General features: G+C 41.2%; 1 protein-coding gene across 6 annotated transcripts in view; it reads left to right on the forward strand.

Moving 5' to 3' along the window:
* Positions 1 to 14,842, forward strand: part of INPP4B (inositol polyphosphate-4-phosphatase type II B) — a 709,083-nt gene that overhangs the window by 112,107 nt on the left and 582,134 nt on the right. For all 6 annotated transcript variants that reach the window (XM_055144517.1, XM_055144520.1, XM_055144516.1 and 3 more), the window contains exon 2: positions 8,880 to 8,942. The gene's annotated coding sequence lies outside the window, so the exon portion shown is untranslated. The remainder of the gene's footprint in view (positions 1 to 8,879; positions 8,943 to 14,842) is intronic.

The following is a 14,842-nucleotide window of genomic DNA, read 5'->3' on the forward strand; positions in this document are numbered from 1 at the left end:
TTTTTTTTGTTGTTCCATCAGACTGTTTGTCTGTTTTTGTACTAATCACACACTGTCTTAACTACAAAAGCTGTGCAATAAATTTGATATTTAGTAATTGAAGCCCTCCAGCTTCATTCTTTAATATATTGCCTTGGCTAATCATGGCCCTTTGTCTTCCTAAATAAATGTTAGCTTGTTAATTTGATATTAAAAAACAAACTTCTGGAATTTTTATTGTGATTACACTGGGTTCGTGAATCAATTTGGGGAAGAATTAGCATCCCTGTTATATTAAATCTTCCCATCAATGAGTACATTGCATTTGTCTGCTTTATTATTCCTTAATAATGTTTTGTAAATTCTGGGGGTAGAAGTCACAGACATCTTTTGTTATTTATTCCAGGGTATTTTACATTTCCAATTCTATTTTAAAAGTAACAATTTCTAGATGATTTTATAAACATTTTTGTGATTATACGGCAGCAGAATCGATTTATGTACAATGATCTGAAGTTTAATAATTTTGAGAAATTTAATAATTAAATTTAAAAGTTTTTCTGGGGACTCATAATTATTTTAATTATAAATCAATTTCATTAGTCACTGAAAGAAGTGGAGCTATAATTATTATCTTTATTAGTATTTCGATGGAAAAAATAGAATTGTAATTTTAACATTTAAGATTTTAAAGGGATAATAGAATTTCTTGATATCCATAATGAAAATAAAATCTAGACTCTTTACAGATTATAATATGGTATATTAGCATTTCAGTGAATGTTAGAGAAAACTGGAATTCTCGCCCATTCTTTGTCCTCTTCCATCTTCATATACCTCTTATGTAAATGAGTTTGCCACTCTGGTCTTTACTTTCCTCATCTGCAGTCAATGGTACAGAACTGGACACATTCTAGTTCCTTTTTTATCAGAGGTGGGTGATTCAGACAACTTCTGGACAAACAGTTGTGCTTGTAGAGTTTCCCTCTTTATTTGAACTCTTCCCCTTTATGCACTGTCTGTCAGGGCAGTGGACGTCACCCAACAGTCACCTGGAAATATCTTTTCCCTGCACAGCCCCTATGCACCATGAGGAGAAAGGAATTGTTATCCAGGTTCGTCTGCCATCACATCTCTCATCTCAGGGGGCTGTGGGCTGCGCCTGTGTCTTAGTAATGCCCAATGCTGTTACACTTTCTCAGAGAATGTTGCGTTCCCTTCAGCATCGATCCCAGCAGTGCTCATGAAGCCTCAATTTCCCCTTGTCAGCTGCTCTGAAAAAAGGAAACCCTTCTGACTGCCCCTATCCTACATTCTTGGTTTTCTAGGAATCCCTGGGCTCTTTCTTATAAACAGGAAGTTAACAATTGTCCATCATAAAATTCTGCCCCAGAGCTTAGGCCTGCGTGGAGGCTAAGTTAGTGGGCAATACCTAAGGCAGATGGCCAGACAAGGATCTGTTAGAGCCTTGTGTCCTCTGTAAGCTTCTTGTCAATTGATAAGAAAGGCAAAGAGCCCAATTTTCATCAGAAAGGCCCACACTGTAAACCCTTATCTCTAACTTCCCTGCATCCTCTGTAACGCAAAGACCCAGTTTACTGATCAAAATCCCACAGCCTGAGTCATGGTTTACTTTGGTCCTATACTAAGTTCCTCCCTACTTGGGGAGTTCTTTTCCTTTCTCTTCTGCTTTCCCAAACAGCTCTGAGTCTGAGCATCTTTACTACTCAGTCCTTTTATTCTAGAAAGCATTGAAGAACCTGGGAATCACAATGAACAGAGCCCCCGACTGCTCCAGAGCCACCTGGTCGCTTGTGCTGGCTCGAAAGCTCCTGTTGGTCCATTTGTGTGTAGGGTTAACTTGAGGAGGGAAAGGATGCTGAGTTTGAGCCCATTCTCTTCTCACGTCTCTATACAACTCTTTCTGGTGCCTGATTTTTTTTAATCTAGCTCCTTCAATGTAACTTCTCCTATGCTAATGACAACTAAGATTATGTGTAAAGGAAACCATGTCCCCCTAAGGACAGCATGCTTTTCAAGATTGTCATCTTGGCTGTGGATTCAGAATTCCTTCTGGATGACACCTCTGGCCTCTTTGATTTTTATTTTATTTATCTTGTAACGATCCTAATACTCCTTGAGGCAAATACTACCTTTGGCAGAAAAGTAAAATCAAACACTAAGAAATGCGAAAGCAGGGCGTTTGGAAATATTTCCAAACATATCACCTCTCACATACTCCTTTGTCATCGTTCCTTTCCCATCTGACATGTTTGTCTGATCAAATATTCTTTCAATTTCATGTGGCAATAATAATGGCTTGTTGTGCACTTTTATAAAAAGGATGTGGCAAGATGGTTATGTCACAGGGTTCCCTCTGCCTCATTTATGATAACAGATAATCGATGGGCTTGAGCTTTTTATGCATCTCCTTCCGTGCGGAGAATTCTTAAGCGCTGAGTGAGATAGGTGAGAGGCATATGATATAATAACTGCCCCAAAGGAACTGAAAATATAGTTGAGGCAACCTGAAAGCAGACGACAACCCCAAAAGGTGATATAAATTACGGGCATTGACTAGAGTTTCTGTGCAAGGTCAGAGAATGATCAAATCAACAGAGTCCAAGGGACCTGGGGATCACTTTGTGGAGAACTTGGCATTAAGCTTTGACAGGGTGGTAAATTTCGAAGGTGCTGAAAAGTAAGAATTGAACCACAACCAGAAGGAATTTGTGTGGATAACGGGACTGGGAGAGAATATCATGGGAGCCATTGGGCGCCGTGCCTGAATGAATAGAAGAGATGGGGCTGGAGAGCAATGTAAAATTCATGGAATTTCAAGAAACTTAAAACAAATGATGCATCCGGTAGACCTCTAACACAATATTTAGCTGCTTCTTCCATGATCTCTTAATGCCCCACTTGCAAAAACTGGTATTGCTTGATGTGAAATTGGAGAGTGTTGACCCCTGAAGGCAAAAACTATCAGGTACCAAAGTGATTTGTGAAATGGAACACGGTGTAGAAATTTCCCAGTAGGAGAATGAGAAGCGGTCAGATAACAAACACTTAGGTTTTAAATCTAGATGGGGCAGGAAATCTGGAAATTAAACAGAGGTTCACCGTGGAGGTAAAATGAGAGTGCGCTAGCAGCGCCCCGTGGGAAGCCAGGGGCAGTGTCTGAGTGTTTCTGCACAGTGCCTGAAAAAGGCGCTTCCAGAAGTGCGGTGAGTGTCTGACAGGAGATCCCTGATGGTTGAGGTGCCAGTGGAGACAACCGACTGGCTTCTGATCAATCTAAAGCCAACAGGTGGGCTGGCGACTATGCAAAGGAGAGTTTGCTGCATCGGGATTGGCCTATTATCCCGAGGTTAGCGTTTTCTGTGAAGGAGTCGTGGATGGTGACTTGGCTAGAGCTGTCTCGAGGCTGTCTGGTCTCACCCTGGAAGGGTAACGAGGGGCTGAACTGGTCTCAGCAGACAGAGGCTGCCGATGTCACGGGGGCTGCAGGTACAGTGAGGGATAAAGTGAAAGAGCATGGTTGACTTTATTTTTTTTTTCCTTTTTGGGTCACACCCCGCGATGCACAGGGGTTACTCCTGGATCTACACTCAGGAATTACCCCTGGTGGTGCTCAGGGGACCATATGGGATGCTGGGAATCGAACCTGGGTCAGTCGTGTGCAAGGCAAACGCCCTACCCGCTGTGCTACCTCTCCAGCCCCCATCATGGTTGACTTTAAATGGAACAGTTGAAAGGTTCTTAGTGATGGCAGGAAGGAGAACTATCCCTGGAGAATATGGAGAAGCATCCTCTGGTTGGGAATTATTTGATTCTTTTTTTTGGGGGGGGACACTGAGCAGTGCTCGGGAGCTGCTCCTAGCTCAGTGCTTGGGAGTCACCCACACAGTGCTCTGTGATCTGTGCAGTGTCAGACATAGGGCCTAGTGGTCTCACATGCAAAATATGTGGAATCAGTTTTACTTATTTATTTATTTTTAATAAAAAATGTATTGGATCACTGTGAGATAGTTACAGAGTTGCATGATTGCGTTTCATTTGAACAATGCCTGAGCACCCATCCCTCCACCAGTGCACATTTCCCACCACCAGTTGTTCCCAGTGTCCCACCCGCCACCCCCACCCTAACCCACTCCCTTACCTCTGTGGCAGGTACAGTCTTTCTTACTCTCTCTCTAATTTGGGGCTAGAATCAGTTTTACATGCTTACCACACTCTCACCTTAGTGATCATACTGTAACGTTTGCTTATTCCATTTATCGTTTTTCCCAACCTTTCCTCTGTCACTCCTTTTCCACAATCCAGAAGCATGGAAGCCATAGCAGATTGGCAGGAGAGGATTGCCGAGGAGCCCGGGCCATGAGATCCCTCTTGAGTTCCGTTGGTTGGTTTCCGTTTGTGGCCGCCTATAGCCATGAGAGAGGGCAACTCAGACTTAGAGTTTACCTTTGAGTATGTATTTTGGTATTCTCATTTTCAGATCAAGAATGCATTCATTGTTTTAATATTTTGTTTCAAGCTCCAAGACATCAGTAGCTGGTAAGGGCCCAGTTCTGGTTGACTCTAAAGATGAAGCATTTAGTTCCTAGTGCTGCCATAACAAACTACCGCCTTCTTTGTGACTTAACCACCTCAGTTACGGAGACTGGCAGTCCAATGCCAAAGTCCTCAGGGACATGCTCTCTGACTTACCTGGGGAGAATCTCCTTTGAGATTTCCTTTTAATGTGTGCTGGTGTTGGCAGCCCTTGGCACCCCTTGGTTTATAGATGTGCTGCTCCATTCTCTGCCCCCATTATCACCGGGCACCCCTCTTCTGTCTCATTGTCTTCACAAATCAGTCTCTTCGCCTTTGTGTCTACTTTGGTGTCTCATCTTGTAAAGACACTAGTGGTACTGGATTAAAACACCATCCTACTCCATAAAACATCATCTTAACCAACATCCTAATGGTGTCTGCAAAGACTCCATGTTAATTTTTCTTTGGTTTGGGTTGAAATTTATTTAGAAAGATATAAGGGGAGAGAGAGGGACAAACGTGTGTTCAAGAGAGAACATGGGTTTCTCCAGAGGGGAATAGGTGAGCAAAGGGGAATAAGCAACTCAGTCTGAGTTGCCCTCTCTCATGGCTATAGGTGGCCACAAACGGAAACCAATGGAACCCAAGAGGGCCATCATGACCCAGTGTCCTCTGCAAACAGAGACATATGTGTTCAAGAGAAAACATGGGCTTGAAGAGCAAGCCTGGAACAGCTCCATATTCCAAATAAGGACACGTTCAGTTGCTAAGACAAGGTGTCAGCATATCTTTCAGGGGACCCAGCTCAATCCAAACAGATGCTCTGAAGACTTGATTCTGCTCGATTCCTGCATCCTGGACTTAAGGGCTATTGTTGATGCGAACCAAAGTCCCTTTCTAGTTTCCTTATTTCTCATCATCTATGCGGCACTCTTTCAAAGCATCCAATTTGAGGCTTTGAGTCTAAAATCTGTTTCTTAATATGGTCCTATCAGGGATGCAGCTACCGGAAAAGCCTCTTTCAATTTTGCCCATTTTCCTTCCAGGGCAGTTACCAGTTTTTCTCTTCTTTGACATCCTCTGAGCATTTTCACAGAAGACTGAGAAGCACAATGAACCCTGAAAGTCCGCCTTGTGTTAATATGCTCTCCATATATTTTTTCAGACCTCCAGGTCTTTGTGTGTGTTATCTTCACTCCCTGGGAAGGCACCAGCCCCACTTACTTGCCTGCCAGACTTAGTCTTCATAATTTCTCTTTTGTGACAATTTCTTAGAACAAACAGGAGTGATTGTCAGTCAGTGCGTACCAGTTTCAGCTATTCTGATTGATTTTTTGGAAGATTGCATTTTAAATCTGCCTTTTCTGACTGCAGTAGTACTTTTGCACTACTTCCTGTTTCTTTATACATTGTATAATGATGGTACTCACACCAGTTAGTTGAAATAAATGTCTATAGAGATGTGCTTCCTCAACAGACTTGGATTTTCCTTGCGTCACTGTCTTGTGTTTTCTCTAACATCTTCCATAGATCCTGACTTGCAGTGGAAACCGAACTGTATCAAATATTCTCAAGAGAAAACAAGGACCAGTAGCTTTAATAGAATAGTGTTGGGGGCCGGAAATATAGTACAGTGGGTAGAGCATGTGCTTTACACGCGACCAATTTAGGTTTGATCCCCAGTGCCCCATGTCATTCCCTGAGCCCCCTCCAGGAGTCATTCCTGAGCACAGAGGCAAGAAGAACATCTGAGCACTGCCAAGTATGGCCCCAAATTGTAATAATAAAAAAAGTGAAGTCTATCACTGTTCTACAGAAGGCTTTTTAAAAAATTCTTCCCTAAATCAAGGGGAGCCAGTCCAGCACAGATACTGACAACTCATTCATCTCCACGAAATGCTGTTTCATCTTTTCTACCAAACAGACATTTTTTAGGTCTCTTCTCAGAGACCTGAAATGACTTTTTTAATCACCTTTGTCATCATACATGTTTGAGTAATTATGTAAGTTAGGCAGTGTCCAATATGAGGACGTTCGTCACTTCATTACATGGATAACTAGAGTAGTGAATTTCCTTGGAATAGCAAGATTTTATTTCTAAGAAGAATGAGGGGTCGGAGAGGCAGTGACACAGGAAGGGCATTTGCTTTTTATGTGGCTGACCTCTCGTTTGATCGCCTGAGCCCAGTCAGGAATGACACCCAAGAACAGAGCCAGGAGTAAATGCTGAGCACTTCCGGGGGTTGTCCAAGCTTCTTCCATCTCCACATACACACAAAAGAAATGATGATAATGGTAATAGTGGTGTTGAGAATTACATCAGTTAATATTCAAGAGTTCTATGTTATTGATATATACAGTTGTTTATTTATTTTGGGACTGGAGCGATAGCACTATGGGTAGGGTATTTGCCTTGCACATGGCCGACCTGGATTTGATTCTTCCATCCCTTTCAGAGAGCCCGGCAAGCTACCAAGAGTCTCTCACCCACCCAGCAGAGCCTGGAAAGCTACTCGTGATGTATTTGATATGCCAAGAACAGTAACAAGTCTCACAGTGGAGATGTTACTGGTGCCCACTCAAGTAAATCGATGAGCAATGGGATGACAGTGATACAGTGACAGGGGCTGGAGCAATAGCACAGCGGGTAGGGCATTTGCCTTGCACGTGGTCGACCTGGGTTCCATTCCTCCGTCCCTCTCGAAGAGCCCAGCAAGCACAGCAGAGCCTGGCAAGCTACCCGTGGCCTTTCTGATGTGCCCAAAACAGTAACAACAAGTCTCACAATGGAGACGTTACTGGTCCTCGCTTGAGCAAGTCGATGAACAATGGGACGACGGTGACAGTTTATTTTGGTGATAGCTTACGGGGTGAAAGGATGCTCATTCTTGGAGATGAGTAGTGAAGTTTCGTGGAGTTTCATTTGCTAACCCATGCGTGGGTGGCCGAGTAGCGGTGGGAATGGCAGCCCCATGCCTGCTCCTCGGAGCACTGGCAGGAGCATCTCAGCCCCATCTCCCCGCGCAGTGTTCTCAGCCCCCCTGGCACTACTTCTAGGGGAGGCCCAAGAACGCAGTGCTGCTCCGGTCCCTCCATGCCAGGGATGACCTGGGCTCCCTGGGCAGGGCTCAGGGCCTTCGGGGCTGCACCTGCATCACCTGGGCGATTGTGTGGTGTTCAGAAGGGAACTGGAGTCAGCAGCATGCAATGCATGGGCCTTAATTCCTCACTCTCTCTTTAGCCTAATGCATCTTGTTGTTGTTTTATTGTTGTTGTTGTTCTTCTTTTTCTTCCTCTTCTTCCTTCTCCTTTTTCTCCTCCTCCTCCTCTTCCTCCTCCTCTTCTTCCTCCTCCTCTTTTCCTCTTTCTGTTCCTCCTCCTTTTCTTCCTCCTCCTCCTTCTTCTTCTTCTTCTTCTTCTTCTTCTTCTTCTTCTTCTTCTTCTTCTTCTTCTTCTTCTTCTTCTTCTTCTTCTTCTTCTTCTTCTTCTTCTTCTTCTTCTTCTTCTTCTTCTTCTTCCTCTCTTTTCTTTCTATGTTCTTCCTATTGTTGTTGCTGCTGCTATTAATGCTTCTTCAGTCAAATAACGCTTTCATGGCGAATGCAAAATATTTAACTTCCCTGTTTGGCAGTTTTTTTCTTCTGGAACATTATTGCTCAGATTTGAATTTCTTATCCTCCAGTTTTAACATTCAGATAATGATGTAATAAAATCGTTTATGGGATATTCTTCAAGATTGTTATGTGCTCAGGGAGGGAACAAGATCTATTTTTATAACTTTCGACTTCCTCCCTCTTGCAGCACAAAAACAGTCTGAAATTGCGTCTCTCAAGGAGGGGAGCCTGCACTTATTTGCAGAGTCACCTTAGAATATTTCACTTTGCCTCCTTTTGTGGGAAAGACAGACTAGGAGATAACCCAAGCTTTCATGAATATTTTAAAACCTATATTCACTTGGAGGAGGAGCAAAGTAAGTTTAGATCATTGCAAATTCAGTTTCAGTCCGTTGTATTCCAAGTGCTTGATCCCCACATGGCTGACATCTTCTCTGTTGAGGTGATGGAGGCTAATGCTTTTCCTTGCTCCACTGCTAGTGTTGGACCCAAGAGAACAGAGAGAGAGAAACCAGAAAAACAGGGCTGAGGATGTGCCACAGTCCCTCCTGTTCTCGGCTGCAGGGGAGAAGGGACCTTTGGGGAAGTTATTTGGCATTTAATACAAGTGATTCCAAGGCATGGAGCTGAATATTTTGTTAAATGATTTTCTTCTCTGACCTTTATTGCTAATGAATCTTCTTTAAGATGCATTTAAAGAGATGGGAGAAAGGTTGTTTTTAATTCATCTCTCTTCTTTCCCCACAGAACCCAAAGAAATGGTGTTACCCGGCCAGAGGACTTCTGTCTTTTATGAGAAATCAGACCGAGGTACTGTTTAGTTTTTATGTAATTTTTAAGATGAACTTTGATACATTAAAGTATTTTGTGTTTTGGTTACTGACTTCAGCTATTCAAAAGTGAATCATTATCTTGAAAGTAGAGGGAATGATTTATGTGGACGTCCATACCTATGAAGTGAATAGTACATGAAATATATATATAAAATATATAAATTTATCAGAACACTGTGGCTACTAGTTAATTTTCTCAGACAACTCTTTTATTTATGTTAATATATGAATAGAATCTTGACTGAGAGATTGTGTTCTCCTTGGGAATAATTCCAATTAGTGTATTATTTTTGCAAATACTAGGCAATAATTAGATTCTAATCAAGTTACAGTGATTATATTTTTCTTTTAAGTATTTTGAGATGGTCTTTACATATTTTTTTACAATATGCAAAAACTCTTTATTCATATTCTTAGAAAGCTTCACAGAGTTTTATAAAGAAAACCTCTTATAGGGTTTTTTTAATATTTTTCTCGAGAAAGATTGAATTCTGTCATATTCTCATTGAAGAGCATGTGTAGTTATGGTCAACAGATTGAGCCTATATTCCTAAATTTTCAAGTCTATGTGATTTTTAAAATATATTTCAGCCTAAGAATATGAGCACTACTACATATGTTCTAATGACATAATCTTGGGAACAGAATGTCAGCATGAATGTGGACATGCAGTCTTCCTATATTTCCTGAGTAAAGTTGCCAGTTCAAAAGGGGTTTTTGTAGAAAAGTTTCTGAAAGATTAGAATCATGATAAGTCAGATCAGTCAATTCATACCATCAACTTACATAGCTATGAAATTACTGTACATTTATGAGCACACATAATAAATTTACTGAAATAATACTAGTTGCTTACTAATTATAATTGATTGGTTTTATATTGAAAATTGCTGTACTTATCAGTTGAGTGCTGAAACAAGGATAGCATTTATGTTTATAGTCATCAGCAGAAAACTTGTTTCTGAACTGTAATTTGGGGTTGAACAAAAATAAATTGTTAGATTGAATTATAAATTGGGGTATTTTACATATTTGGGGTATTTTCTTATTCTTAACTTTCAGCTCATTCTTTATTTTTTTATTTATATTTTTTATTTTATTTTTTTGAATCACTATGTGGAAAATTACAATGCTTTCAGGCTTAAGTCTCAGTTATACAATGCTGAAACAACCATCCCTTCACCAGTGCCCATAATCTACCACCAAAAGAAAAAAAATACCCAGTATACCTCCCATCCCGCGCCGACCACCCCCCGTAACTGATAAATTTCACTTTACTTTCTCTTTACTTTGGTTGCATTCAATATTTCAACAAAAACTCACTATTATTGTTAGGAGTTCCCCACTAGAGTCAGACCTGTTGTGAAGAGATATGAGGTTTTGGATTTCTGTGTTTTAGCAACTCAGTCCAGGGAAGTTTCTTCCAGAAATTGGATCATTGCAAGCTTGTAACTCTCATCTGTGGTCCTCATAATATGGCGGTCGCCACGCCATTCTCCCCCCACCCCCCCTGCAAGGAAAAGGAGAGACAGAGAGACAGAGAGAGACAGAGAGAGAGACACACACACACACACACACACAGAGAGAGAGAGAGAGAGAGAGAGAGAGAGAGAGAGAGAGAGAGAGAGAGAGAAACCTTTCCCCTCCTGGGCAGGCATGGGGCCATGGCCTTAGTTCTCAGTCTGGAGACATTCTGCAAGGAGCTGCCAGTACCAAAAGTAGTGTAGCTGGCCTCTGGAGTCATGCTCATGCAGCTGCGGAGAGGCCGCACATGTGCGGCCCCCGGGATCACATCTCGGCAGAGAGCGGGGCTGGTGCTGCCCACCTTCCCGAGAGCACCCTCGAGTCCCATTGCTGCAGTTTGTAACTCTTATCTGTGGTCTCATAATATGGCGGTCTCCATGCCCTTCACCCCCCAGCAAAGAAAAGGCAAGAGACAGACAGACAGACAGACAGACAGACAGACAGACAGACAGACAGACAGACAGACAGAGACAGAGAGAGAGACAGAGAGAGAAATACCTTTCCCCTCCTGGGCAGGCACGGGGCCACAGCTTACTTCTCGGTCTGGAGACATTCTGCAAGGTCAGCTCATTCTTTAAAAGAGGTATAGCACCTTACCCTAAAGGGAACTTTGAACTTTAGGCATTTTGTTAAAATTTTATTTACTAAAAAGTCCATTCATTCAAGCTAGAAAATGGTTTTCAGTGGTTATTGACATCGATTCAGGGTCAACTTTTCTGCATGGAATTATTAACCTTGACCCTGTAAAATAACTTACACCTGAGAAGTATGTGAGGGGTTGGAGATAGCTTTGGGTGGGAGGTCTAGGGAGTCATAGACAGACAGTGCCTGCTTTTGCAACAGTGGGCACACTGGGTATAGACTGGGTATGGACTGATGTCGGTTGATAAGGATACACAACTTAAATTATATTCTAATGGCATGTTGCTTGGCTGTATTCTGCTTGAAACCCTATCATTAACATTGTTGTAAACCACAGTGCCTAAATAACATGTGAAAGGAGAATTATAAAAATAATTTTTAAACAGGGAAAGAAAAGTTGAAAAGTGCTTGTTGAGGGAGAATATATGGAAAATGATCTAATAAAGAGGTAAATTTGCACATATTAGTCAGGATCCACTCCTTTTGGAATAAGGGGAATAGTATATTCCAAGGTGCTTTTAAAAGAAGCTTTGGGCAAGACCCATCGATGATCAATGTTTTGTCTCTGAGCTCAGGAATTACTCAGGAATTACTCTTTGTGGTGTTCAGGGGACCATATAGGATGCCAGGGATTGAACCTTGGTCAGCTGCATGCAAGACAAGCCCCCTACCCACTGCCCTATCTCCCCAGCACCAATACAGGATGTTTTTGGTGAAAAATTTCCCAGAAGAATGCATATGCTCATAAATAGATTGATATGGATCAGTTTTTACCAGTTTAAGATATGGGTACACATACTTTGAATTGAATGTAGGAAAGGAAGAATTAGGGTAGAAAGAAGGGAAATTCCTGTGCTCCCATTGCATTACCAGCACTGTGGACGCAGAGTACCCGAGAAGACTTTCTCCCTGCATGTGAAAAAAGCAAACTGTTCGTTTCAGTCTATCGCCAGCGTCCAACTCTGTCTAACTCCCTGAGAATCTAGGATCTAGGGTTCGTGGAGGCTGGAAATTGGGGTAGCAGGAAGAATCTGGGGCTGGGAGAAGTGGCGTGGGGCTGTCATCGCTCCTGTCGGTCCCAATCTCAGTGTTAAAGACATTCTGGTGAAGGTGCTATTTTCAGACAAATGGGCTTGTCTGTTGAGCTTTTATTTTTCAGTTGCACATGATGACTAATGTGCTGGATTTGTGTAGGATTAACCCTGGCAGTGGAACCCAGGGAGCAATCTACCAGAGGAGCAGGCAGTTTTGTGCGTGCATCTCTCGAAGGTTCTGTGCCGGACTCCTCTACGAGGGGAATTCAAGTCCTTTATGTCAGTTATTTGTGTCGGTTAGGCAAAATGTTCTTAACGTTGTCCTTCGAAAAGAGAGGAACTTCAACTAGTCAGGCCAGAATATCCTTCTACATGCCAAAGAAGATTATGGACAGAGTTAGCAAACGTTCTTCTGCTCCATTTTTATAGAAGTTCATATTTCTTGGAAAAATATTAAATCCAACGAGGAAAATTTTGTCCCAAATTTAATTTTATTTGGTAGGGTAGAATTTTATTCTCAGAAATATGTAACTTTTTAGTATAGGAAATTGAAATTAAATATTAAGGATTCAGCAATATTTTGATGTACTCTGGGTTGAAATTTAGGCTTAATATAAACAGAAATTTGGGGCTTTAAAATGAACTATCTCATAAGGTTAGTTTATGGTGTTACTTAGGTGCAAAAGCACTAAACTATTGCAAGTATAATTGGATATGTATTTAAATATGCATTCCATTGTGCTTTATTAGTGTTAGCAATGGAAACATTAGATGTAATGCATGTTGATTTTTAAAGGATTAAAATTGATATTTTAAGAACTTACTGCTGATTATAGTTTATATTGTTTAATACAGAACCATTATAAAATCACACTGGAAAGGAAAGCATGAGAACTTGAAACTGATTTATAAACTGATGACCATGAATTTAACTAGTTGGAAATGCGTCTACTGCCATATGACCAAAGTGTGATGCAGTTGTCACATTGATTGCGTTGGGCGTCACGTATGATATCTGCAGAGCTTTACAGGCATGTAGCCATAACGACATCATGTAAAGCATGCTATCGAAGGGTATTTAAACTCTAAGTTAGAGAATATAGAATTGAATGTCTTCACAGAGAAGTGAGACTTACTACATAATATATACAATTTGCCTCTTTCTTTTTAATGATTTTTGTCATTTACCAAAGTTCTTGGTATTCTTCACTCTCTGATGATAAAAATCCAAGATTGTAGGCTATAGCATTCTCTAGAAGAAGCAGACTCTAGAATGAAGCCCTACTCAATCTGTTCTTGCATTCACTCTCTACCTATATTTATTTCCTTATTTGTTTCTCTCCAATCCTGAATATTTTGGCCTTATGTTTCAAACTGCATTCAGAATGCTGTTTTCTTTCTCCCTTATTTCAAAAACCTTCAAACTTCTTTTTCCGGGGTCTTTTGGTTTCCCCTTACCATACTATAATTGTTTGTGTATGTCTGGTACTGGAGATCAAACTCAGGCCCTCACTCCTGGTATGCAGCACTTATTAGTAAGCCACACCCCCATCCTAACACTGGAACTGTTTCTCCTCCTTAAAACTCACCATCCATAAAGTCACCAAGATCTAACACATTGTCATGGACTTGTCTATACTGCTAACCTTATGTAAATGTGTGATGCATATATATGTGTATTCCATGTATATAATTCTCATATGTACTACATATTATACATGCAGATATGGGTTTTTTAATCAATGTGAATTTGAAAGGTCTTTCAAAGATTTTTCTGATTGCTTCCTTTAATTCCACTTGTGAGTAAAGAAGAGTTTGCATGAATGAGTTCCTTGCAGCGCTAGGATTTAACTGAAGCAATGTTTAAAAGGAAAAGGCGCTTCTACTGTAGTTAAGAGAATTACGATGTAGCTATATTTTGTATTAATTAGGACAAATGTGAAAACCAGTTCAGTAGGAATAAGGTTTTAGTTAAAATTTACTAATTTATTTATTTCTTTAGTTATTTTTGCTTTTTTGGGTCACATCCGGCATTGCCCAGGGGTTACTCCTGGCTCATGCACTCAGGAATTACTCCTGGCAGTGCTCAGGGACCATATGGGATACTGGGAATCAAACTTGGGTCGGCCGCATGCAAAGCAAACGCCCTACTGGCTGTGCTATCGCTCCAGCCCCCAAATTTACTAATTTATTAAGCAAATCATTTCCAACTATTAAAAAGAGTCTTCAAGAACAAGAGGTTGCCTAATGGCGTCATTAGGTGTGGAGTTTGAGGTGGGGTATGAGTATTTGGAGAGTTGAAGGGAAGGGAAGTCTGTTGGGGTTGACAGTTGCAGCAGGGAAACAATGACTTAGAAGGAATCGGTTCCTGGAAGGTTCCAGCAGATGTGTTACTTTTCATTTCTTCAGTTTTGTATACTAGTTTTACTAAGGAAGGGGGAGCCAGCTATGGCAGACTATGTGGGCAAAGGGAATGATGGGTAACAAGGGATATCCACTTTCAGCAAATGCTTGTTTATGATGTTTACCTCTTTCTTCAAATCCCTACTTTCAATGCATTTAGCATTTAAGAGATGATGCCACTAGATGTCAGTAGCAACCTCCTAGGGTCCTTGTGGCATTAATAACAACAACCAAAGTGGGACTTTATTAGAATATCTTATCTCAGAAAAAAAAA

This window comes from Sorex araneus, chromosome 7 (genome assembly GCF_027595985.1).
Source record: "Sorex araneus isolate mSorAra2 chromosome 7, mSorAra2.pri, whole genome shotgun sequence".
Lineage (NCBI taxonomy): Eukaryota > Metazoa > Chordata > Mammalia > Eulipotyphla > Soricidae > Sorex > Sorex araneus.